At 43.3% G+C, this 27,874-nt stretch overlaps 1 protein-coding gene across 7 annotated transcripts in view; it reads right to left on the bottom strand.

Moving 5' to 3' along the window:
• PDE4D (phosphodiesterase 4D) overlaps positions 1-27,874 on the bottom strand; it is a 636,676-nt gene that overhangs the window by 395,800 nt on the left and 213,002 nt on the right. The window lies entirely within an intron of this gene.

The following is a 27,874-nucleotide window of genomic DNA, read 5'->3' as shown; positions in this document are numbered from 1 at the left end:
AGCAAGTTGAATACTTGTTTCATTTGCATGTTCAAGATAATGTATATAAACAAAATTGAACCTGGGACACCTGGGTTCAAGTCCCACATGCACTATGGATTCACTGAGTGGCTTTAGGGTAGTAGTTGGCTCTCAGTCTCAGGTCCCAATGAGCCAATTAGCACACAGTGCTAAGGCAAAGCATGGCTTAGGATGAATGTGTGAGCATGCAGCTTCTCAGAGAGGAGATCACAGCCACTTTGCTCCTCCCCCTGGCCTTGCGACTGCTGTGAGGCAAGGCATGGCTTAGCTTAGTGTTCTGTTCAAATCCAGACTAGTGATTTCACCAAACCACAAGCTGTAGCCAAGGTTTATTCTCTGTTTACTTATCTCTCAGAGCAGTGCATCCTTGCCAAGCCATGGCTTGGCTTAGTGTTATGTGCAAACTGAGCTTAAGTGTGAAATGGGGAAATGAAAGGCCAGCCTCATGAAGGTATTATGATGACAAGACAAAATAAAACCTGGAATCCCATCCGCAAGGCTAGAGAATGCATAGCCATAGCTCACTGTCCCACAGTTGAAGAGATAAGCCACTGTTCAGATTTAACATCAGCTTGCCTCTTAGGCAGTGGGAACTGCTGCTGACAAAGCACCACAAGAGGCTCCATGTGTTTGTGTGCCAGGACTAAAAAGCGTGTTGCTTCCTAAAAGCAATGTATGAACGTAATTGTTTTCTTCCTAAAAGCACTGTAGAATACAAATGCTTCCTCTAGTCATTAAGTTATTTTCACCATGATTTCTGTAATGGATTCTAGTATAAATATTTTGTAGGAAACTCATTACAAAATTTTCTGTTTTAACAACATAAAAAAACACTTGCCTAGTTCAGAATCCTATTTCCCACAGTGGCCAAGCAGATGCCTCAGAGAAGCCCAGAAGCAGGAAACAAGGGCAACAGGTCTCTTCCACTGTTGCTCTCTGGCAACAGGTATGCAAAGTCTTTGATCCTGGGAGCCCTGAGTGTGGGACATTTACAAGGCAGTCAAACCAACAATCTGTGTTTGCTAGATAGGTGCATGATAGGAGCTGAAGCTCACAGACGTTTCCTGTAAGTTTGCTAGAGAGAACTCTGAGAGCCACTCCCACTGTGCCCTGACAGAGGGAGGGCAAAGTCATATATGTATAATCTCCTCACCTGGCTGGGCATGTCCTCTTTGGCCTCTCTTCACTCTTGCTCTTCAACTCATCACCAAGCCACAAATGAACAATCTGCTACTAGACTTAAGCATGTCTATGGAACTGAATTGTCATTTTAAACCTGCCTGAACAAAGCTGCTGTATCTGATATTCTGTGACAGAAGCTCTGAGTGAGTAAATGTTATTTTTACCTTTTAAAAGACTTTGTGTGATTATTATTTTAAGGGGTAGAAAAGGAGAAAATACCAGGGGAAACCGGTCTGCCTTAAAGCATTCCCACGGTCTCTGACCTTCCCCATCCCCTGTGATAAATCAGGGTCCCTGACCACCTGAAGCATTCTAACCATGGTGAAGCAGTTGCTGGAGGAACTACTGGGGGTAGAGGCAAACTCCCTTGCCAAAGTGATGGGTGAGAAATGCAATGCAGTTTTCAATTTAAAGTTGAAAGCTCAGAGGCCAGAGGTGGCAGCAGTGGCTGCCCAGAGGAATCCCAAGCAGAGGGGAGAGGAAAGGAGACTGAGGGAACACACCACAAAGGAGGGTGTTCAAAAAAGGGCGAGAGGCTGCCAGCTCTGCAGGCAAGGGGTGACAAAACTGGGCTCCTGTGTCCCACAAGGGTGCCGCAGAAAGATTGTAGTTGGTCAAGGGAGCCATTTTGAAAAGGTTGAAAATTTCTGGTCTAGGCTATGTCACTGCAATGCTCCCTGCGTGGGGCTGCATTTAAAGGCTGACACTGAATGCAAACACCTTTTGAGACCAAGTGTTTTAATCATGTGGCACCAGCTGTGTACCAGCTGCATTTATTTCTGTGCTCAATTTAAGGTGCTCGTTTTTATATTTGAAGCTAGGAGCTGTTTGGGAAGAGGTTACTTGAAGCGCAGCCTTCACCCACATCAAGAGAATCTGGGAATCTCTCTCCTTGGAAATGAAGGTGGCGCCTTTCATTGAGGACTCTTAAGTGGGTGTGAAAACGTTTTTTGTCACTTGGTGTTTTTAAACTGGCTCTTGTGATTTAATGGCTGAGAACGACTTCTATGAGCAGCTCCCGTTCATGTGGTCAATACTGAGGTAGATGGAGCAATGAGAGAGCCCTTCTATTTAAAGAGTGGAGAAAATGTTTTGTGAAAATGTAGCAATTGCTCTTAACTTACAGCAGAGGGGGCTCACTTCTTACAAATCACACAGAAGCAACACGGTCTGTATTCTTTCAGAAGGGAAATACTGCACAGAGTCTGGGCATTTTGGCATTTATTACGCATCACTAAAATAGAAAGATTTTAAAGTATCAAATACAAAGTGCTTAAGCACACAAGTGTCATTTGTACTCTGATGTGAAACTCAAATTGATGCAAACTGTTAATAATTGTTGAGTAGACACATTTTATTACTATTTTTATTATTATTCCACCCTTCACCCCAAGGTCTCAGGGCAAGTTGCAGCAATTAAAACACCATGTTAAAAAACAGTTTGAAACAACTTAAAGTCTCAGAAATAAGGAGGGTCCTAAAAATTTACATTTCAGGTGTCAAAAGGTAAAGAGGCTTTTATTGAGAATCAGATGCTACAAGTTAAACCACAACCAGACCCTCAAAGTGTCCCTATTTTCCAGGGACATCCCTAAATTAGAGAAGATGTCCAGGTTTCTGATTTGATCTAGTAATGTTCCCGCTTTTCCTTAAGATGTCCCTATTTTCATTGGAGAAATGTTGGAGGGTATGGAGATATCCGCTCTCCCCCCCCCCCCCCCGAGCTGTCTGACGGCAATCCTGTCTAGGGAGCTACCTAATTGTACCACTGCTCTGATGCAGAGAAAAGCTGCAGCCTAGACAAATTCTATGCATACAGGCCCTGTTTATGGTTTCTCCTGAACAAATGAAGGCCAGGGGGCAGGGGCAGGAGGAAAATCCTACTTCTTCCTCCACCTGCTTATATGTGCAGATCAGGGCTGCTAGAAGTGGGGTCAGAATGAAGAAAATGAGGGAGAAGCATTTTTAAAACCATTTCATAAAATGTATACAGTGTTAGTTGTTGTTTTTTAAAAACCCTCAAAGTGGTTTACAAACAGAAAAAAATAGAATTATTGGTAAAAAGTCAAAAACAACAAAAAATATAATCAGCAACAAACTTAAAACAGATTAATAACACACATCAACATTCTACATATCCAGGTATGGTTATCTAAACAGAAATGTTTTTAGCAGGCACTGAAAAGAGTACAGTGAAGGTGCCTGTTTGGTGTCAATAGGCAGGGAGTTCCACCATGTATGTGATGAAACAATAAAGGACTGATTTCATACAAATGCAGAATGGGTACTATGCGACACCTGTAGCAGTGTCATTTATGCAAATTGAAGTAGGGGCATATATGGAGTAATGCAAATGTGCAAAGTAAACTAGTTCCAAGCAGGTAAAACCCTGCTTCTTCTTCCACCTTCTTATGTCTCATGTGAGCAGGGCTCCTAGGAGTGGGGTCGGAATGAAGAAAATGGGGAAATTTTTGCCATTTCTCAGTCTAATAGTGTGTTGCCAAAACAAACAAGCTCATACCCTAATAATATACAACACATTTCTTAATAGCATGCTGATCTTTTAAGATGTTGCATTTCTCAATTTGGTTCTAATGGCTTGTGTATGAATGTGTAAAAAAGGAGGGGGGGGGAGAAGAAGAGATATGTCTACGAAATCAGCATCAGATCTGCCCTGTTAAGCACAGAGACATAATTAAGGAAAATCTTTCTGTGGAAAGGTCACATCAATTTCCAGAATGCACTACATATTTTTCTTCCCTCTCAAGACGGTATAGTTAGCAAAATCATTGGATGGGTAACTCAAACTTCCGCCCACCCATGCTTGAATTTTCTGATCGTCTTCTCATTTGGGGATTATTATTAGTCTGTTTGCAGAGAGAGGAAATGGTAGAATGGTGGTCCATTTGCATGATGGATCTGCCTTGTGAGACAAATTTCTGCAGGGTTGTTTACAAAAATGAATCCAAATGGGAGTCCTGGCTGTGAACCAGGAATCCTTGGATGCAGAGCGCTTGGGCCAGAGGAGGAGTAGGTCAGAGGAGGAGAACAGATCTGCTCCCCAATTCTTCCTGAGTAGCTCCAGCAGTAACAGATCCCACACCATGCACACCAACTCCCAAGGAGGCACCTCTGCATCTGAATTCCAGTAAATGGACCTCAGGCTCCTTGGAGGATCAGCAAAATGCTGAGCAGCCTCCAACAAATAAGTCCTCACAACTCAACCCCCCATTCTAGGAGAAAACAATAGCTATATATAAAGATGCTGGACTTCTAACTGGAGCAGCACTCAGTGGGTGGAACTTTGGTCTAGATCAAACAATAAAGCTCTAACAGTTGCTCCCGGCTAGTGCTGAGACAAATTGCTCGCTGTTTCATCCGTAGGATTGCAACCTATGGCACTGAACTAGTACTGATGGAGCTATCTGGGAGTCATGAGCTTGCTGCAACCATGCCGGCTCTGAAAATCTGGCTCTGCCTTTCTTTTCAGCTACTGCCTCCACAGTCACAAAGACTAGGACAAAATATTGTTCTATTTAAACAACAGAACAGAAAAATGAATCCTTGGTGTGCATGTACAAGATGTTAGGGGATTGCAAGCTCTAAAGGAGAGAAAGGGGGCATGCAAATAACAGTGGCATGAGGGAGAGAAGTATTTGATAGATCTGAATACCGGTAATATCCAAGCAGAGCTCACGGTGTGAATTCAGATGGGCTTGTAATCGTTGCCTCATTCGGTGGTAAATAATGTAATCCTGAAAGTTCTTCTACGACTTTGGTTAAAAACTGAGTCAGAGAGGAACTTGAACCCACTCTTTTGTCCATGCCTCCAACTCACCCACCTACCTGATTATGGTTTTGTGCTACCTGGCTGTGATATGTCTGGGAGAGATGCCAAAGCGGTTTGACTCCTGGTCCATGTGGCTATCTGGAACTAAGTCCAGGTGTACTAAAGGAGTGAGGTTTGAAAAAGCCAGAGGATAAACAATAAAAAATCTATTTCTGCTTTAGAAGTTGCACAGTATGCCAAGGCAGAAAGAAAGTTGAAAGAGTGGATAGAGGAAGATTGCATGGGAGGAAAAGGAGCAGAGAAGAGATGCAAAAGGAAGAAGATTATATGGTTTAGTTTTCTTGCAGGTTGGAGCAGGGAGGGATAGGCTGTCCACAACCCTTGCCTGTGACTGAGTTGGGTATTTAGGTCCAAGAGTGGCTCTAATTCTGTGTGGTGCCCAGGGGTGCCTACCAGTACTTCCCATGCACACACAAAAGGTTTCAGTAAACATTCCCTCAAAAACCCACAAAGCACAAGAGACTGCTTGCTGTTCCTGCTCAGTTCTTCTTTGCACTGGCTCAGCCTCTCCTGCATGTAACACACATACTTCAAACATGCCCACATTTCATTGGATGCCAGGAGTTGATGCTGTCTGTGAGTGAGCATGGCAGTGGCTGATGTGCATACCCTGTTTTTCATTCCTGAGTGCTTTATGCCCACACTATTTTGTGGCTTTGTCTCTTTTTATGTTCTTTTATATGTAGCTGCCATTATGCCAGGCCTATGCCAGTAATTTTGTATCATGCTAATTCCTAGTGGCAGCCATTTTGTGACTGGTGCCAACAGCACTTTCTCAAAATTCCCAATGTGCCCACTGGTCCCAAAAGATTGATAACTTCTGCTCCAAGCATTGTCAAATGATTGTGGGGGACGGGACATCATTGGAGAGATTCACAGCAAGAAAAGACCTGCTCTTCAATATATTCAAGTTTAAATTACAAAAATCAAACACCCAAGAAATGAGCACATCTTAAGAGCATTGGCACTGTGGTCTTAACCACTGAGCCTCTTGGGCTTGCCAATTGGAAGGTCGGCGGTTCAAATCCCCACAACAGAGTGAGCTCCTGTTGTGGCCAACTGCTGGCCCAACTGCTGCCAACCTAGCAGTTCGAAAGCACACCAGTGTGAGGAGATAAATAGGTACCACTGCAGTGGGAAGGTAAACGGTGTTTATGTATGCTCTGGTTTCCGTCATGGTGTCTCCTTGCACTAGAAGCGGTTTAGTCATGCTGGCCACATGACCTGGAAAGCTGTCTGCGGACAAACGCCTCCTCCCTTGGCCTGAAAGCGAGATGAGTGCAGCAATTTCATAGTCACCTTTGACTGGACTTAACCATCCAGGGGGCCTTTACCTTTTTACCTTTACCCATTAAAAATCTGATTGTCATCATAATTATCATATCCTGACTCAGCTTGCAGCACCAGTGCAATGCACTACTGCTCAGAACAATGTGCCATAAAATGTTCATTTCACTGAATCTCTCTTTTTCCCTTTTCATTTTGCAGCTGCCAGTACTGGGTATATGTTGCACTTCAAAAAGCTTTCCTATGTGGCTCTCCACAAAATCAAAGATGCTCCTAAGTCATTGTTCACAAACGTTTTGAACATGGGTCCCCATCTGATCTTACACTGTTTTGTGTCCCTCTCCAAAAATAACGTTTTGCTGCTGCACACAAAGAGCTGTAGATGAGGGCACTAACCCAATTTGGGCAGTAGAAAAGAACTATAGAACAGGCTATTTCTGATCCCTTCCTAAAGCCACATACAAAGCAATGACCAGGGAATTAGATTTCAGCCAAACTTTAGGAGAAACTCCCTAATAGTAGAAGCTCCTTGATGGTGGAACAGGCTGCCTCAGGAGATGGAAGGGGTGTTTTTAAGTAGAGGCTGGGTGACCATTTGTCAGGGCTTCTGTAGTTATATCCTGCAGTGCAGATACTCAATTAAGCAGAGGCTGGAATAGATGAGCTCCAAGGTTGCTGTCAAGCAGTTTGATCATTAAAACAAAGAAGCAGATTCTCTGAAGCTTTGCCCAAGCCCCACCCCACCCCACCCCCGGATACACACACATTGGAATAATGGGTTAGTGGGAATGCTATTACTTTCTGAAATCCACTGTGGATAAATGGGGGTTATTGGTGGGCATTCAACCCTCCCTGGTCTCAGGGGGAGGGAAGACACTTTCCCACCAAGATGTTCTCATTCCACTGGAATTGCCATGCCCCATTTCAGGCGTCCCATACCACCCTCTGGTTAGGAAGATTTGGGTTCTTGCCATTTATAAACTACAAATTCTAGGCTTATGATACTAGGAGAGTCATTCACTTGCAGAGGTCATTGCTATCATGGAACATTACGTGATACGAAATTCATCAAGGTGTCTAAACAAAAGCAATATGTTAGATTAAATGATTTTGAAAAACGGTTATGTTGGGAACAGTATAAACGTCAGCATCTCCTCCTCTTTTGTTGCTCAACTCAGAGCCTCATAACAAGACATCGCAGGGTCAGACTTTCAAGCTGGAAAGAAACCAAACTTGTAAACTGTGTGGCTCAAAACCACAATATCTGGCAAAACCCACTTCGGGGGAAGCGTTCCCACCCATATGTCATTCTGAAGCAAGCTGTGGGTGATTTAATAAGCCTGACAGCTGGAGCTTGATGTAAGAACTGTTCGAGGAGGTTTCAGATTGTGTCAGACACAGGATGTAAGATGCTAACACAACAGGGTTTCTTTCTTTCTTTCTTTCTTTCTTTCTTTTTGACCTCTCCTGGTTTGAGATGTAAGCGATTAAGATTTGGATACCAAAAGAAGTCAGGGCAAACTGTGACAGCTGCAGCCAATAACTGGCTAGGATAAGCAGAAAGGCATCTGGAATAATGAGGCCCGAGCTTTAATTCCATTCTGCTGACTGTCTTTGACTCCTAAATTCCCTATCACAGGACATATCCATTTGTAAGAGAGCACGGAACCTACCAGCAATCCGCCCCCGCCACTCCAAAGGAAGGGTAAACAAGAGCATTAGAAAAACCAGCTGGATCAGGCCAACTGCCCACCTAGTCCAGCATTCTGTTCTCACAGGGGCCAAGCAGATGCCTGTGGGAAACCCGCAAGCAGGTGTCAGGAGCAGATCAGCAATAAATCACAAGGCGTCAGTGAGGTCAACTCTTTATTCAAAGAAACAAGGTCAACTCAGTCCCCACCTCCCCACAGTTGCCTAAGTCTCCTCCTCCCCCAGGGCTTTCCCAAGCAATCTGAGACTCTGTTCCTGTGCTCATCTTTGCACCTCCCTTTTCATACCTCTTCTGGTTCTGGGAGACCAGCGAGGAAGGGAGCTGGTCACTGCAGGAGAGGGAGACACTCTGGCTTCTCCACCAGCCTGACTCGTCTCTGCATCTTGGCTTCCCTCCTCTCAGATTCTGGACAGCTTTCTGCCACAGACTCTTCCTGCTCACTAAACCCTGTTACCTCTCCAGCTTCCAACACCACCACCTTCCAGTCTTCTCCCTCTGACCACCCATAATTGTCCTGCCACCAATCCCCTGGCTCTGAGCCTTCCTCCCTTGGGAGTTCCCCAGCTAGTGCCTCCTACTACACCTCTGCATCCAGCCAGTCTGTGACATCAGGATTTGAGAACAAGAGCACTCTCTCCTCCGGTGGTGTCCAGCAATTGGTATTCAGAGGCATAGCCATCAATAGCCTGCTCCTCCCTTAAACTGTCTAATCCTATTTTAAAACATTCTAAGTGGGTGGCTATCCTATGAGAATGAGTTCCACAGTTTAACTATGCACTGTGTGAAGAAGTACTTCCTTTTTTGTGTACATGATTTTCCATATGATCCTCATATCAATCCAGTGAGGTAGGCCAGGCTGCAAATTGCTGACTGTCCTAAATTCTTTATGGTCTGCTCTCCTGCATCCTAGCCCAGCATTCTAACCACTACACCACACTTTTAAAGAAAAGGTATTAAAAGTTTATTTTTACAAACACATTTTCATTTTTTTCCTTGTAGCTTTGTTTGTGATTGATATTCCTTTCTCTCCTTTAAATGTTCTCTCTCTCAGCATTTATTTTTCCTACTTTAATTTGCAGGGTTGGATTTCTTTGCATTGCATCTCCTCCTTTTCAAATTCATTTATCTTGTACTTTATGCCGGTAGGCAGTGCCTAGTTCTCGTGTAGCTATTACACAGCTGTAAGTGCTTAATAAATCATGATGATGACTATAACCCAGATCACAGTCATCCCCCCCCCGCATAGAACAATCATCACCCTACCCCCTATGACTAAGGCCAGTGAATTACTTTTTTAAAATTATATTTATACTCTGCTTTTCCATTTCAACAAAACATTTCAAGGCAGCTAACAAAAGAATCATTGAATCGAAAGAATTGTAGAATTGGAAGGGACCCTGAGGATCATCTAATCCAACCCTTTGCAATGCAAGCATATGCAGCTGTCCCATGAGAGGATCGAATCTGAAACCCTGGTGTTATTAGCACCATGCTCCAACCAACTGAGCTATCCAGGCACCAGCCTGTCAGCTATGAACCTCTTGAGCCAGCTATACCTCTAGAGACAGTAACCTTTGAGCCACATTTCCCAGAGTAACTAATTTGCCAGTGTCTCATGGGAACAAATTGTATGCCTGGAGCTATCCAAGGTTCTGTAAGGTCCCAGCCCAAACCTATCTGCTGTCCCACTGCCTGACTAAGCCACTCTTAGGTGTCCATCATACCCAGTACGTGGCTGCTCACTGGAGCAGGACAGAACACAGAGTGGCTGGAGTCTGAAAAGGTAAGAGCTCCATAGCTTCTAATATGGAGGTGGAGGGTGTCATACCAGAGCAGAAGGAATCAGTGCTCTCTGCTGCAAAAACAGAAACCTCCACCCACATACAATATAAACACATCGAGAATTGAGCCTCACTAGAGGGGAAGAGACAGGAAACCAAAGGGACACGATCTGATCTGAGGGTAAACACATTTCCGACTCCCAAAATAACTATGTTAGAGCCCAAACATGACCAAAATTCATCTTTCAAGCAGTAAATGAAATAATGGCAAGCGACTTGATTGTCTGTTGCATGCATGTCTAACACAGGTGTGGGACTGAGTGCAGTGTTGCTTTGAAATATTACATAGAGGACACGGGAGATGTCTGGAATTCTAGAGGCAATGGAATCTGCACTCATGTAAATAATGTTTAGTCACGAGTGCAGATTCTATTGCCTCTTGAAATGGCTGAGGCCATTTCCAAGAGGTATATTGAATTTAATTTCTGGGAAATCCCTATAAATCTGCAAGCAATCCTCCAATTGTGAGTTTTCAAGGTGTTAATAAGATGTAAGCATGGCCGGCTCTAGGTAGACTCCTGGTGGTGCGGTGCGCCAGGCCGGTAGGCAGGGCGCTGCACGGCAAAGCCGCGCGGAAACCATGCTGCGCCCTGCAAGGGTGGGGCGCCGGAGCGATCTCCGCCCCTCAGCGCCAGGGCGCCCGACCTGCTCGAGACTGCCCTGGATGTAAGCCATTATCTGGCAGACACAGATGATTCCAGAATTCCTCCCAATCTATAAAAACAAATTTGTCTAGCCCAGGGGTTCCCAACAAAATTTTCTCGAGGACCCCTCATCGAGCCGCTATTGTGACAAGGACCCCCATTAATTCCTAATCCTGAAATTAAAAAGTGGTTTTATTTATTTTTCAGTTGTTTTCCTCTTTTCCTTATCCTTCTTGGGGGGGGGGCGTTGGTGTGGTGGCGGCGGCGGTGTGATGGCCGTCTAGGGGTCGGGGGGTTTCCCTCTGGAGGGGGGGAGGTTTCTACCCTTTCACCTGGGTTGAGGGTGGTGGTGGGGCCCTCTCTTCCCTGTCGTCCCCTCTTCTTTTCTCCTCCTCTGGGGGTGGCTGTATTTGCGGCGGTAGCAGCGCCAGCGCCAGCAGGTTCGGTGCGGCCTTTGTTCTTCGGGTCCCCACGAGGCTCCCCGTGTGGCGCGCAGGAGCTGCGGGATCGGGGGCCTTCGCTTGGGGGGGCTCCTTCCCCCTCTTGGGCAGCTAGGGGTGATGGCGACTGCAGTCGCGAGGCAGGCCCCCCAGGATCGTTGCGCGGTGGGAGGTCTCGGGCCATGGAGCTCCGCTCGGCCGTCGGCCGGGCGCCCTCGGCTTTGGCCCGGCGGGCCTGCGGGGGGCCTCAGCGGCTCCTCGCTTGCTCCGCCGGACGTTTCCGACGCCCACGCGGTCGCCGCGGGGTCCGCGGCCTGGAAGGCGGTTTCGGGCCTCTAGGCCCAGGGGTTCCGCCGAGTCTCCGGCCGGGCGCACTCAGCCTTGGTCCGGTGGGGTTGCCAGGGGGCCTTCAGCGGCTCCCCAGTTGATCCACCGGGCTCACTTGGCACCCGCGCACCGGCGGCGGCAGTTCCGCCGGTTCCGGCGGGCCAGAAGCTTGGCATCTAATAGCATCTTGAGGACCCCTCTGGCATAGCTCGCGGACCCCTGGGGGTCCCCAGACCACCTGTTGGGAACCACTGGTCTAGCCTAAAGGAAAAGAATGCTCTGACCCTTAGGAATACTAAAAGATTTTACAATTTTCAGATTTCTGTCTTCATGAGTCAAGTGAACTGTGCTCTGTGAAGCAAAAACAGCTGCAGGTGCAGCCAGCAATGTAAATGTTCCAGATTCCCTAGAAGCTGCTTTGCCTGTAACATCAAAGAAGTGCCCTCACCAAAACAAAAAACAAAACAAAACCACTAAGAACTGGAAACAAGGCATTGTTTTAAGGTTCCATGAGGCACAGTTGCTTAGAAAGGGAGGTCCAGAAATCAAAAAGAAATTGTACCCAATATACATGTTTCCCATTCTTAAAATTTGGCTGCTGTGTTTGATATTATGCCTTAAGAACATAAGGAGGACCCTGCTGAATCACACCAAAGGCTCCTCTCACCCATCATTCTGTTCTCACAACAGCTAGCCAGACGCCTATGGGAAATCTGCAAGTACCTGAGTGTGATGCTACTCTTGCCAGTTGAGATTCCCAACAAATGGTACTCAGGAGCATCCTGCATCTGGCAATGGAGGTAGAACATGGCCTTCACGGTTAGGCACCACTGATGGCTTTATCCTCCATCTATTTGTCTACTCCTCTTTTAAAGCCATCCAAACTGGCAGCCACCACTCCCTTGTGGGAGCACATTTCACAATTTAGCTAAGTGACAACAGAAACCGCACCACCACCAACTCCTTCTGTTTCTGGAAGTTTGTGGCCAATTACATCGAGGCATGCCTGTAAATTCAAAGCAAGGGTTTTTTAAATCCCGGATGAAAGAGTTGGAGGGTGACAGCATATTGAGTTGGTTGGATCTCCTAGTTTCCCCTGGTAGATTCTTCATGCAGATTTCAACCCCACCCCCAGTCAGTTGGCCCAATATTATTTCATCTGCAAACACAAACTATTCTCCACAGATACATTTCAGGGGCAGCGGCTGCTGCTGCTGCTGCCGCCGCTGCCGCTTGTTTGCTGCGGGCTATGTCTGTTATCAGCCAGTTAACGGACTGTGGTTGTCCATAAGAATGTGTGGTTCAGGATGGCCGTGACTGCTTACAGATGGAATACAGCATTCCCTGTGCCCTAGCCCATAAGCTTTTGGGTAGCTGTGTGCTTTCTCTCCTTTTATTGTAATTGAGACCAATTATTCTGATTTTGACTATCATTATAAACAGCATCACAGAATCTGTAGGCATTTTGAGCATTCTTCCTCTCTCTTTTAATCATCTACCTCCTTTAAAGAAGATAACTCAATGGCACAATAAATGCATATTTAAACACCAGTGTTCAAGGAGAATACTTTGAGGGTGTCTGTTCTGCATGCTAAGAAGCAACGTTGGCCCTCGTTAATTAAAGAGAACTAATCCTCGGCAATCAAAACAGGTTCACTTCATATTCAGTCTGCCTCATACGTTCCAAATAACGATATCTCTCTCTCTCTCTCTCCCTCTCTCTCTTTCTCTTTCTCCAACCCACCACCCTTTTCAAACTGGCAATAAACTAAATAACATTTTGAGATGGTGTGGCTGTCCTGTTCTGTTGGAATAGCATTTCTGTCAGGCAACTGCTACAAACACTTTCTGAAAACAATTGAAGACATTTTTGTTCAAACAAGCTTTTTCAATTGGATGAATAGGTCTCTGCTATGGACTGTTATGAATAGGTCTCTGCTATGGACCTAGCACTGTTTTCAAATTTATCTATTTTTATTTTCTGTGTTGTTTTCACGGGCTAAACAGGATATACTGAATATCACATAATAATTGCTGGAGATGCATACCATTAAGAGCAGACTTTATAACATATATATTAAGACTTTATAACATATATATTAATGGAGATGCATACCATTAAGAGCAGACATTTATAACATATATTTTGGGGAAGATAACTCAGGTATTCTAGAAAGCAATTTGAAGTATTATCATTGACACACATAGCCTTTGGATCCTAAAATACTACATCTGGGTTACTTAAAACACCTAATTCCAGTTGTAGATTCTGGGGTAGTGGCAAAATTGCCCACTGTGGCAAAAATATGCATAGCAAAAGACTAATGCTCCATCAGGCTTGATAAAATCTGGAACATTTCAATGATGTCCAAACTAATATAGATGATTAAGTAATGAACATCCATACAAGCTCCTAGAGCGCTGGTCTTCATTTGTGATGCTCTGGAATAATCAAAACCAGGACAATGTTTGACCATGTAGTGATTTTTCCTGCTTGCAACTGTGCTGACCTTATACAGACTGTATGAATAGAGTGTATTAATCATTTTTTAAAAAAAACACCCAACCTTGTACAAGAACATCAGGATGGCACTGCTGGAAAGCAGGCAACATGGCAGATTACATGGCTGGCTGGGAGAAAACCATGAAAGCAAATGTAAAAGAATGCAAGGGAGGGGGTAAATTGCTTCCATTATCCCACCCCCTGGAAAGCATTACTTTAGATCAGTCCCCCAGAACTAGGTCACTGGGGTACAGCTAGAACAGCCTGTTCATATCCAGAACAAAGCAAAAGAACAATTGGCTTTGTCTTGAAATATGCCTTGAAAATCCCTTCCTGCTCTCTTTCCTGGTGCCTGAATGAAGCTGCACTGATCGCCTTGCCTTTTACCAAATAGCACTTGTAGAGAAATGTGTTGAGGTTACTACCGGAGGGCAAAGTGAATTCATGCATAAGGGCAAATGTGAACTTGTATATTCTCCAGTTGGGATTCCTAAACACAGATGACTGCTTGGGGATAGAACTATTGCTGAGCTGAGACAGGGGGCGGGCAGGGGCTGATTTCATGAGCATTTTGCCAAAACAAGCTCCCTGCTTTTCACATTTCTGCCCCCTGCCCTGACACTTTCCTTTGCAAAGAAATGAATACAGTATAGGAAATTGCCTCATACCAGGTCAGTTATTTATAGTCCAGCCCAGCATTGCCTGCATCCACCTGGCGGTGGGTCTCCTGGGGTATATTAATATTAATATTAATAATAATAATAATAATAATAATAATAATAATAATAATAATAATTTATTTATACCCTGCCCATCTGGCTGGTTTTCCATAGCCACTCTTATCATCTGCTCCCTGACCTGGAGCATTCCAAGGATTGGGGCCTGACCTGGAGATTCCAAGGATTGGGGCCTGGGACCTTCTGTATGCAAATCATGGTCTCTGCCACTGAACAATGGCCCTTCCCTTGTGAAACTTCCCACAGGGCAGGTGGAAGTTGTGCAGAAGAGAGAACGCATCCCCATTGCTGTAACAACCAGGTTGACGCCGCCTTACACCTAAATGTGCATCCTATTGAAACAGAGCAAGGCAGAGGAAGAGCACTTTAATTAACTGATCAGCAAAACTTATATGCTGCTTGATTGCAATGAAACCTCCAAGCAGCTTAGGAGAAATATTGAAATTATCAAGAAAAACAATTAAAAACATATAAAGGCAATTAAAACCAGCAGTGGAAGAGATGTGCATTTTGATCTGCATGTGAGCATGGGTTTTGCTGCTCTGTTAGAATCCAGCACATGGCTAAATAAAAATAATTTTGTGAACATGGGGGCAGGGGGGAGGGAGGGATTGACTTTTGGGGCATGCTTCTAAGTCTGTGTTTTAAGGGGAAACATTCTAGAATATTACCATATAGTTGGGATAGTCATAATTACCACTGAGATGTGCTGCCTGAGAGATGCTCAAAATTTTGTAGAATGGAAAGAATATTACATAGATTTTTGTTTTTCCAAATAAACTCAGAAACTAGCATTTCTCAAACAAGTTCAATTTCTCTAGCAGGGCAGCTGTGTTACTCTGTCGCAGCAAAAGCAGACTACCTTAAAGACGAACAATTTTACGATGGTACAAACTTGATGAAGTGGACTCTAGTCTGTGAAACTGAATTCCACAATAAATGTTTTAGCTTTTATGATGCTACAAGACTCTTTGTTGTGTTTGATTTCTGTCAGCATTCTTTTATACTGTACTGATGCAGTAATATAAGCCATAGCAGCACAAAAATTAATTAATCTGACTCCTTTATAATCTGGATCTTATTTGCCCTCTGGGATTCAGCATGTTATCCTTGCCATGGTAAACCTATATGATATAAACTTTCAAAACGTCTTGGGGCACCTTAAATTTATTGTGGTATAAGCTTTTGTGGACAATCACAGGCATGCCATCACAGGCATGAAGTGTTATCCCCGGTTGGCAGCTGTGTGTGTGTGTGTGTGTGTGATAACACACATAACATGAATGAAAGGGGGGGTATGACTAGTTTCCAAGGCACAAAAGTGCGATCCAAATTCAATCTTGCCATCAGTGTGCAAGTGCCTTAGTAATAGATACTATTAGGAGTATCTGATCATAAATTTAATACAATTTCCCCTCAAGTATGTATTCAACAAGCTTAAATAAGAAACTTTCTGGGTTGTTTTTTTTTGGGGGGGGAGGTGAGGGACAGAAATGAAAAGGGTTGCCTTTAAAATTCTGTTAGGGGCTTTTTCCTGTCTTCTGCCAGTGTGCTAGCACTTACATTTTTAAAAACAACAATAACCCCTTTAAACCCAAAGCTGCAGTTAAAAATTCCATTTTGTGAATGAATATTGTGAAAGAAGGTCTAATTAAGCCCTCTGCCTCTTCCTGCAATGTAAATGTAAGTCTCAGTAGAATAAAAAGAAACTTCAGGAAACAAGAGCCAACATGATAAAAAAATCCTTTGGAAAAAAGCAACTTTTAGAATGAGTGCTAAAAAGCCAGTAGAAAAATAGACAGTTGTGCTTCGATCAATAAAATGTTTAACAGTTTAGACACCACTATGGAGAGGAACAGCCCTTCCCCCTTACTGTTTATACTTCTAAAAGAAACAAGATACAGACAGGGAGGGGGGCAAAATTCAGTTCACACTGAAAAGCAAACCTACCTAATTTTCACTGTCTGATACTCGATATGACCTGAAATATATTTGTACTTCTTCAAATTTTGGAAAGTAATGTGTACAAAAATGCATCCACTGGGGTAACATAAAATGCACATTTTTGTGTGAAAATAACATAAATAGTGCATTGTATTTGGGGGAATTGGTCTGCAAAAATGTGTATATTAGGCAAAATTGGGTACAAATGCTGATGAATTTTCATGAATACTATTTTTTTTAAGGCGAACAGATATGGAAATGTGGAGAACTGACGACTAGAAAAATAAGAAACTGAGTGAACTTGACAGATTCCCCCATCCCTAGGCACAGAGTGCTATCCTACCTTGAAGTCCTGAGGAAGCAGGGAGCTACTTATTTATTTATTGTTTATTTATGAAATTTATACCCAGCCCTTCATCCCAAAGCAGCCCAGGAGGAGGTACTTCCTTAATCTCAGCAACTAACAGTAGGCTGTGAAATCATAGCACATCTGGCGGCAAATGAAGGGTTGCATTACTCATCTAGGAAACAGAAACATGACTAGCGCGCAACTGTTTTCTGCATGAAGCAACTTTTTTTTTCAGAGTTAAAGGTGCATGAACTTGACTACACCAGAAAATGAAAGAACAGGTCTCATGCAAAACGATGAGATCATACCAATCCACACCACCAAAATGCAGAAAGCAAGTCAGACCAAAGGACGGCATGAAAATATTGTTATGAATTTGGGAGGGTAGATACTACCACCCACCCCCACCCCACAATCTCTACATTCATTTTATCCAAGGAAACACAAAAGACCCCTGGAATCTCTCCAGAAATTGGGGTGGCCGGAAGCAGTAATGCTATGGCACTGATGAAGTTGGCAAGAAGAGAAAGTAGGGTCGCCTCCCCCCTCCCCCCCCAGCTAACTGCATTGAAAGATTGCAGCACCAGGACCAGAGCCAGGCACCATCTCTCAGGCTACGCTACCTCACAGGTTTGTTGTGAGAGTAAAATAGGGGGAGGAGAATACACTGCCTGTGTGTGTCTCCCTCTCCCCGCCCTCCTAACTGAATGTTTAATTAAAGTTTAGTCAGTGTTTAATTAGAGTTTTAAATCCTAATTAAAGACTATGCAAGGCCCCTGATTCAGTTCAGGGCTGGATCTGGTCTGGGGCTGCTCTGAAGTGCTGGATCAGGCCCTAAACCGGATTGGGGACGGGCATGCATAGACGTAATGTATTGAAATAAATAAATAAATAACTATGAGTCCCCAGATGAAATATATGTCATACATCACCTTGTGGCTTGTGTGGGTGATTATACACTAAAGGATCCCAAAACAAGTAAAGCTGCAAGCTGGGATTAATATTAATAGGACAAATAACCCCAATTGCTCTGTAAGCACCAGATCGCTGGTGATAGCAAAATTAAAAAGAAAAATCAGCAGCCATCAGTACAAGATGAAGTTACTCATTTTAGAAAGATACATTTGTGAACTTAATAGTGCGATGTTAAATTCTACCCTGTTTGGAATTTAAAGTTAATAAATAGCATGGTATTCAACTGAGTTCTCCTCAGGGTAGACCCACTGAAATTAATGGGTCAGAAGGAAACTTAGCTGACCACCACCCATAGTGGTTCTTAAGTTTTATATATTGCCTTATTTTATTTATGGTACAGGCAACTCCCCATTTGAACATGCTCAAGTCACGTGCAAACGCTGATATGCACACTGTTTTCACCACCGGAAGGGGGCAGGGCAGGGGTGGAAGTGGGCAGGCGTATGTGTATCCCACTGGCGCACGCTGTGCCTCGGAATGCAACTCCCACATAAATGGGGAGTTGCCTTTAAGTTGTCCTATGAAGGGCTGTATCCAAATAGCTTAACAAACAAACATGCTTCCTTTTTCAATCAAAATCACTCTACCTAGCAGCATCCTTAAGAGCTGTTGGTTTTATATACCATGTATGAGACCATCAATTTCTTAGCAATTGAAACTAGGAGATGTACAGTGGTGCCTCGCAAGACGAATTTAATTCGTCCCCCGAATCGCTTCGTATAGGGAAATATTCGTTTTGCAAAGCGGCTCCCATAGGAACGCATTGAAGTGCGGTTTCCCATAGGGTGCCTCGCAAGACAAATGAAAAAAAATCATCTTGCGAAGCACGCCATAGGAAACTTCGTCTTGCAAGTCTCCATTGAAATCGCAAAACGCATTCGCCTTGCGAAAAATTCGTCTAGCGAGGTACCACTGTAGTCTAAAACATCTGGAAGGCTCCAGGTTAGGGAAAGCTGGCCTAGATTGACTGGCAGTAACTCTCCAGAGATTCCAATGAAAGGCTTTCTTAACCTGGCCCAGGGATGCCTGGGATAGAAGCTGGGGTCTTCTGCATGCAGCACATTTGCTTGACCACTGAACAATTACCCTTCCATAAGAAAACAAAACAAAACAAAACACTGTTGTAGCACAGACACACACAAATAGGCCTAAGCAACAGGCAATGAAAGATTTCCAATGAAAACTAAGACACACAAAGGCACAGATGGTGCAAATAATTTCTGTAAGCATCATTCCCCCTTGCTGATGTGCTCAGGCCATTAGGATATATCTTGAATTCCATGTATTTTCATCATTCGCCTCTATTAGGATGGAAAATATATCCTGTTGCATGTCTGGCTAAAAATGTGGCCACCCATGAGCAAAATTGACAAAACTGGCAGAGCATGACAAATACTGAACATGTCAATGAACGATTTGATTAAGCATTTTCTAAAGTTTTGAAATGCGAGGGGAGGACGTTTGTGTACACAGTACAATGAAAGCTGGGCTGATGTTGCAGGGCTTGGCTTGTGATATGTCATTCTCTGGCTGTGAAAGTTAATGATTATTCTTGGTGATAAACAAACAAGGGGAGGGGGGCAAGCCCAGTTTTTTGCGGGGTTAATCAATGTATATTAGCTTGAGGCTAGAGAAACAGGTAAGATAAAAGGAAAACTGGGACATGGGCACAGATTCAATAAACAGAATAAGGCAGAAGTGAATCCCACTTCCATTCCAAATTCTGTAGAAATGAATTTAGACACTAGGAGAGGATATATTGTTTAGTTATTATCCTTCCTTTCCTTATGTTAGTGAGATCTGCAGGGTACCATCCTTTTCAGGTTAAACTTGGAAGTTAAGACAATGTTTATTTAACCTTCTAGAAACAATAACCCAGGACGTTTTAAGGCAAACTGGATACCCCTTTTCTCTCCCATAAAAACAACAGTCACATACACATTGTTTTGCGAAGAAATAAAAGTAGCATTTACTTACATAATCTATATCTCAAAGCAGAAACTACAGTAACAAGATGAAGGTGGGTTTATAAGAACTATCTAAGTTACAAAAGGAGAAAATGTAAGTTCAAAAATGGTGCCTGAGCAGCAGAGCTCTGACATGCACTTGTGGTCAGTTTGACAGCACGATGAAGAAAGAGGAGGCTGCCAGGAAGGAAGGACAGATGTAGTGTTACAGTTTCCTGCCAAGTCAGACAAAGGAAGTGATCCCACAGAGTTCTATCTAGCAAATTTTACAGGAAAGCTCTGTGAACCTCAGCCCCTTCATGTGCCCATCTGACATATGCGCCCAACATGAATGGTTGGTTTGACTGAAATAATGCCCCACAAATTCTCCCTGCAGGGTTTGATGATTTTTTTTTTTCATTTTGTCTTTCTTGGAATCTCAAGGCAGTGAAAAATGAGAGTTGCCATGAGGATGGGGGCCCTCTTTACTGACACAGGACCCGGAACCCTGGACCGCTTTCTGCTTAAGGGTGGCCCGTCTGAAGTGTCTCGTGGTTAATTTAACCCCCCCCCCACTCTTTTGCTGTTGGCTTCTTGTGGGCAAGGTATTTCATTGCGAGAACTCTTCATTATGAATTGTTGAATGGATTTCTTAATGTGTGTCTAATATGGTTAGCTGACCTCTATTTGTGGGTGCTTTATGCTCATTTAAAATTCCCAAACTTTTCATGCTGGTGACACACTTTTTAGACATGCATTATTTTCTGACCTAGTAATTCAGTTTTACTAGCAAACTGGAGGCTAAACTAACCCCTTTCTAGCCTCAGGAGAAGTGCAGGGAGCATTCATGCGACACACCTACACATTGCAGCCAACACACTAACGTGCCGTGACACACAGTTTGGAAAGCTCTGTTTTAAATGAACTGTAACAGTTGAACTGATACTGTTGTATTGTAATGTATTATTATGAGTTTGTTTGTTTGTTTGTTTAAATTGTCTGTCCTGCAAACTGCTTTCCGAACAGTGTATGCCTGAAAAAATACGGCTCTGCAGAATTTTGGCAAACAATTGATATTCAGCCTTCGCAATCGGCATATGCCAGTTTTTGCAATTGTACCTGACAGCTGGCATGCCACAACAATCAGTACTGAACAGCGTTTGACATGCAGCAGTCAACATTTGATAGCGTTTGACAGTTGAGACAATAGTTGCATGAACTAGAGAGATGGATAAAGAAGTGTGGCATCCAAGGAGCTCTTTATACATTCTTCTTTCTTTCCTCCTCTTAGAAGCTGGTATCCCAGGAGATCATCTGGTTTAAATGACTGTCCAGTTGGATCCAGCTTTGCTTTTAGGACTTGATCTACCTTTTTTAAATTTTATTTTAAATGTGCTTATTGAATTTTCCAAAAAAATAAGAACATAGAAAGTAGATATATAAAAACTAAGAATATTTTTTCCCCAAAAGCCACCTTTTTTGGGGGGAAACCCTACCCCACCCTGGGCAACTTCCAATGATTAATATGCAATATAAACAGCAATAAGCTTAAAAAAAATGAAACTCTAATACGAAAAACAGATAAGAAGCTGCAGTAACACAAAATCACACGTGTCAAGTCCAGTGAAAGCACTAAGACCCAAACAAACCAATAATAATGAATACAAGTTAGAGCAGAGGTGGGCTAGAGCAGGTTAAGAGCAGAAGACGGCATTTTCTTTGGGGTGATTTGTGGGGGGCTGAAGCCAGTGGTGGGTGGATCAGAGCCAAGGGTGGGCAGGGTGATCCTTTCTCTCTTACTGCCCCTCCCTAACTTTTGCTGCTATGCCATGACATGCCCTCCTCTCTCTCTCTCTCTCTCTCTCTCTCTCTCTCTCTCTCTCTCTCTCTTTCCATCCATTACTTTCTCCTTCACCTCTCTGTCTTTTCCATACGCTCCAACATTTCTCCAATGAAAATAGAGATGTCCCCTCCAACATTTCTCCCTCCAACATTTCTCTGATGAAAAATAGGAACGTCCTAATGAAAAGCAGGATATTCTGGGAAGAATATCCTGGGAACTTCTGTAAATCCAAGAATGTCCCTGGAAAATTGGAAAACTTGGAGGGTCTGCCCTTCTGCCCTGCCCTTTTGCTGGGGGAGACACATATTGTTCTTTCAAGAGATCTGAATTGATCATTTGCAAGTGGGGAGAGTGCTTTTGTACCTGGGTTTTCCTTGGGGCCTTCCCTTACGCATCTAGTTGGTCACTATGAGAACAGGGCATCGGACTAGAAGGGCCTTTAGTCTGTTCTAACAGAACTCCTCTCATGTTCTAGAGGACCTCAGCAATTAGGCCAAGGACCACTTGCAACCCTAGAGATTTCCCACACCTGGTGCTAGAGGAACTTAATACGAGTATTATCATTTATACATAGAGAAGTGAAGAGAGAATGGCTGTAGATGACAAGCAGATTGTAGCTATTGGGTAAAAGTAGCATCTGCCACCGTCTGCTAGGTTAAAGAGAAGTAGATCCCTAATCAATTATGGGGAGGGACAGTTGCTTCATTTGAGAGATCTAGGTCAGGTAGCAAGTTACTGCAATTCTTCAATATTTCAAGCTCTAACCACCTATCAGTCCTATGGAAACTCTTCATTTAACTTGGCTGAAAGAACAAATGGAGACACGTAAAGGATGAATTAGAATGCCCCTTGATCAGAACGAACAAGTTTACTTAACCAAGAAAGTAAGTTTGCTAATTAATGCAAAGAATATAGAATTGCCATCAAGGAAATAAAATGAGCAAAATGCTTCCAGGTTTGTATTATAGCCCCCAGCCAATGCAATAGCTTAGACTGTTTCTGGGCCCAATTCCAAGGGCTGGAATTAACCTTTAAAGCCTGAAATGGCTTGTGGCCAGATTGCCTGAAGGATCGCCTCCTCCCACATATACCTGCCCGGTTATTCAGATCTGCCACAGAGACTCTTCACAAACATGTTTTGGACTGCAACTTCCATTGGCTCAGCCAGCATACCCACCCTCAAAACCATGACTTTGGAACAGATAAGACAAGCTCTGCCCTATATGCTAGAACAGGAGACTGTTCCTAAAGCAGGTTATGCCCTTGTCAAGAGTTGCGCAGACAAATATCCCATAACATTTTTAAAGCAGTAAAATAGAAAGCCATGAACTATACAACTATGGCCTAAAGATAAAGGTAGTGCTCTTATATAGTCAACAGCATCATTAATTAAAAACTACTAATATAATAAATATCAACAACCTCAGATATGCAGATGACACAACCTTGATGGCAGAAAGTGAGGAGGAATTAAAGAACCTTTTAATGAGGGTGAAAGAGGAGACCGCAAAATATGGTCTGAAGCTCAACATCAAAAAAACCAAGATCATGGCCACTGGTCCCATCACCTCCTGGCAAATAGAAGGGGAAGAAATGGAGGCAGTGAGAGATTTTACTTTCTTGGGCTCCTTGATCACTGCAGATGGTGACAGCAGTCACGAAATTAAAAGACGCCTGCTTCTTGGGAGAAAAGCAATGACAAACCTAGACAGCATCTTAAAAAGCAGAGACATCACCTTGCCGACAAAGGTCCGTATAGTTAAAGCTATGGTTTTCCCAGTAGTGATGTATGGAAGTGAGAGCTGGACCATAAAGAAGGCTGATCGCCGAAGAATTGATGCTTCTGAATTATGGTGCTGGAGGAGACTCTTGAGAGTCCCATGGACTGCAAGAAGATCAAACCTATCCATTCTTAAGGAAATCAGCCCTGAGTGCTCCCTGGAAGGACAGATCCTGAAGCTGAGGCTCCAATACTTTGGCCACCTCATGAGAAGAGAAGAATCCTTGGAAAAGACCTTGATGTTGGGAAAGATGGAGGGCACTAGGAGAAGGGGACGACAGAGGACGAGATGGTTGGACAGTGTTCTCGAAGCTACGAACATGAGTTTGACCAAACTGCGGGAGGCAGTGGAAGACAGGAGTGCCTGGCGTGCTATGGTCCATGGGGTCACGAAGAGTCGGACACGACTAAACGACTAAACAACAACAAATATTGGCAATGCACAATCACATATTCCCCAGCCCAATCTATTACCTTGATTTCGAAAAGGAATGGGAAACCTGTTGCCTTCCAGATGTTGTTGGACAGCAACTCCCATCATCTAAGAGCATTGGCCATGGGGCTGAAGGTAGCTGAAATCCAACAACATCTGGAGGGACACCAGTTCCACAGTCCTGATTTGAGATTCTTCTCTTTCCAGAAGATCACTCCTCTTGTGACTGAAATGAGACCCAAGTAGAGTGTTTCCTCACACCTGTACTTCTCCTGTCCCCAATTCAGCTTTTCAGTTTCCTCTTGTCTGAATATTCTTAAAAGACACCGTTCACTGTATTTCAATCTAAGCTCAGAGGCTTCCTTCTCCTCAGAGTAGATTTTACACACACAGCTCAGGAGCTATAGAACCAGCTGAACACCAGAACCAACACTCACCTTCCCCAGCTCTCTAACTCTCTCTGCTGCTTTTTCTTTTCCCTATCAGAGTGCTGTCTCCAGGCACTAGGCTTTATATGAACAGAAAGGACCTTGAAACCATGTAAATAACCAGTTCTAAAAGCTTTCTTTCCTCCCATTTTTAGTGCAGCCATGCACACTGCACATTCCTTTAAATATGTCTCTTTTGGTGGTCTTCTATCCAAGTAAAACCAATCCTAATCTTAGCATATCGCTCCTTTGAAATCTGAGTGCCTCATTGCCCAGTGTGATATGCCCGCAGGCTAAGATTTATAATTGGGTAGAGGGGGAATTATATTAATACCAGCTGATTGGGCTGGTAGTCTATGCATGCCAGTTCTGTACTTGCTGTGCTCGTTCCATCACTGCTGGGTAGTGTTTAGCAAATGACAGCTACTTTTAAAATATGAGAAGAGATGCTTTACAAAAAGAAATAAAACATGGCTAGCTTTTAGAGATTATTAGCATGAACTGGATTTTTTTTAAACAACAACAACAACACAGTCCGTATCTTAAGTGAACTTCAGGACTATAAAGGACTCCAGGGATGCCAGAGAAACTTTCAGCATAAAGCCCTCTTCTATTTGACTGTGAATTGATTTCTTCTATTTGGATGCATTCGTTAGTCACTAAAGCAATGATTCCCCAAGGAGCTGAAATGTATATTGACAGATTGGCTGAATTCAGATATCATAATAAATGATGGTTTGTGATGACAGGAATGTGCCTATGCGAGAGTCAGGCTTGCTAGCTGCTCCTTGCCCTCTCCTCCTCGGGTTCAGCATGAGGAGACTAAAACCTTTTGCTTCCTCTTTTGATTAACCATGGTATTAAATTGGTAATACTCTTGCAAGTTACCTATCCTCTACCAAGAGACAGGACAGAGTGTATAAGCATGCTAATGACACATCAGATCCTGAGGACACAGCAAAGGAAAGTGGCTTCTGAAATAATCAATTCACTTCACACCATGATTTTAAGTGCATTTACCTACTTGGCACGCTGAGTCCCACTGATTTTAATGAAAATTACTTTCAAGTAAACGTCTTGGGATTCCAATCTAACATTATTTCTTCAGAAAAATGACAGATGAAAAGGTGAGTTTATAATTTAGGAAGGTTCCCCGTTCTTCTCAGGCTACAGCATGGGACTTGATTCCCCTCCCCCAAGGCAAATCCACTCAGTTTAGCATAATAAAAAAATTCCTTCAGTAGCACCTTAAAGACCAACTAAGTTTTTATTTTGGTATGAGCTTTCGTGTGCATGCACACTTCTCATACCAAAATAAAAACTTAGTTGGTCTTTAAGGTGCTACTGAAGGAATTTTTTTATTTTACTTCGACCCAGACCAACACGGCTACCTACCTGTAATCAGTTTAGCATGTTTAGTATACAGTCAGTTTGTCGCAACTGAGCAATTAATTTGCTGCTTCAGCACAGTAATAAACCAACCTATAGATAAAAAAATTCCTTCCGGTAGCACCTTAGAGACCAACTAAGTTTGTCATTGGTATGAGCTTTCGTGTGCATGCACACTTCTTCAGATACCTGAAGAATACCTTCACATATCTGGATAAGTGTGCATGCACAAAAAAGCTCATACCAATGACAAACTTAGTTGGTCTCTAAGGTGCTACTGGAAGGATTGTTTTCATTTTGTTTTGACTACAGCAGACCAACACGGCTACCTACCTGTAACAACAACCTATAAATGTTGCTCTTCCTTAGTTTGGATAGAACTAGGACACAGGATGCCAGCTCCTGGAGAGCTGACTTTCTAGAGAGGTTGTTCATTACACTGTGAAGGCTCCCAGGTCTCAAGACATAGCTGCCAAGTTATCCCTTTTTTAAAGGGAAATTCCCTTATGCTGAATAGGCTTCCTCGTGAGAAAGGGGAAAACTTGGCAGCCATGTCTCAAGAATAAAGTTTGTGATGTCATCAATTCAGTTTGCAGGAGTTTCCACATGAAGAACAGAAGACAAAACACCCTTCATGCATTGAATGCAACAGCTTGCAGAGTATAATTATCTCTAGCCCAGGAACAGTTAATATGCTGGAAGAATAGAGCCAATACAATAAGGCTGCAACCTTAAAAGAGAATGATTAAAACACAATTCTCCATGTTAAACAGGTTTCACTTCTCAAAGATACTGCAGATTTTGTGGATTTCTATGTGTGTGTTTATCTCCTTTCAATGTACATTTCCCCTCACATCCATTCCTATTTTACAGTGTACCAGGGTGTGATAGAAATCTCATTAGAGAAACGAGACCTAGATTTATGGATTTCACTTGTGATTCAGTTAGCATATTTACATCAATGTCATCACTGAGTGGAAATGATGAATGATGCTGAAGCCTCGGGCAGGAACAGAAGCAACAGAAATCAGTTTATCTGCTGGTTCCTTTTTGATTGCAAAATTGAGCAAAGTTATTATTTAAACTGAAACAATAGACAAGCAGGGTTCTCAACACGGTTAGTAATTCAGGCAAATGGAGATGATTGCATGTATCAGCCAATATATAAGAGTACTATCAAGAGAAAGTTCTATTCCCATTGTCATCAACAGAGAATCCAGGGTATAGCTAACACCCCTTCCTTTGAGCTGAGTCATTCAATCTGCTTTGACGATTTAAAGTAGATCTGTGCAGAAACAGCCTCTTGAAATTATCCAGCTTATTTGTGGTCAGAGAAAATGGGGGAGCAGCAAACCATTTCACCAAGTTTATCCATGGAGAAGAGAAACTCTCCCACAGAATTAGCCCTGGGTTTCGGCAGAGTATTTTTGAGGTTGATTCTAATATCATTGAGCCCAAACCCTGCTTTGGTCCTTCTGTCACTAGATGCTGATCTAGACCCTCCTCTTACATAAAAGGACATAACTGCCATGCTGTTTACTGCTGACTGCTTAGAAATCGTTTCTCACTGCAAAGACCCCAAAGGACCCTGACAGGATGGCAAGGGAGATCCTTGAGATCTGGCTCTTTCTGAGCATCTAACGCAACAGAGAAGGGTTATTGGGGGTCATGCTAAACACAATCATTTTGACAATGCGAGAGGCTATGCCAAGGATAGTTGAAGCATTGGTGCTACATTCAATGATTCAGTTATTTGACAGTGTCCCGGATCAGCATGCCTTCTTATACGTGATTGAGGTATGCATGTAACACTCTACAGTCCCCCCCCCAAAAGTTGAACAAAGTAGTTTTATTATAAAACCAACAAATCTTTCTAAAGAAAAGAAAAAGAATCAGTGACAGTACCAGAGTTTTTCACAGTAACCACTGGTACACAATGGGCTGCTGGCCTGATCCAGCAGGCTCTTATTTTCACATGTGCCTGGAGAGGCCTTCCCTGGAACCCACAACGTCCCCTTCCCCTCACTGAAATTAGCCCTGAAAGAAAGCATTCCTTTGTAGCCAATAGAATAGGTCATGGTCTATACTTTATTGTGCAGTGATGTGTGGCACCCACAACAATTTATCCTGGCTGAAAATGAGCCTACCCCTCTTTATCATTCCACATATGAAGTTATGCCTCTTCTCTCCACCCCAGTGACTCGGTTAATCAAGGTATGTGCAGAATCAGCCTGAATAAATGGC

This window comes from Zootoca vivipara, chromosome 11 (genome assembly GCF_963506605.1).
Source record: "Zootoca vivipara chromosome 11, rZooViv1.1, whole genome shotgun sequence".
NCBI lineage: Eukaryota > Metazoa > Chordata > Lepidosauria > Squamata > Lacertidae > Zootoca > Zootoca vivipara.
The sequence above is the reverse complement of the archived record's forward strand: the minus strand, read 5'-3'. Positions and strand labels throughout refer to the sequence as shown.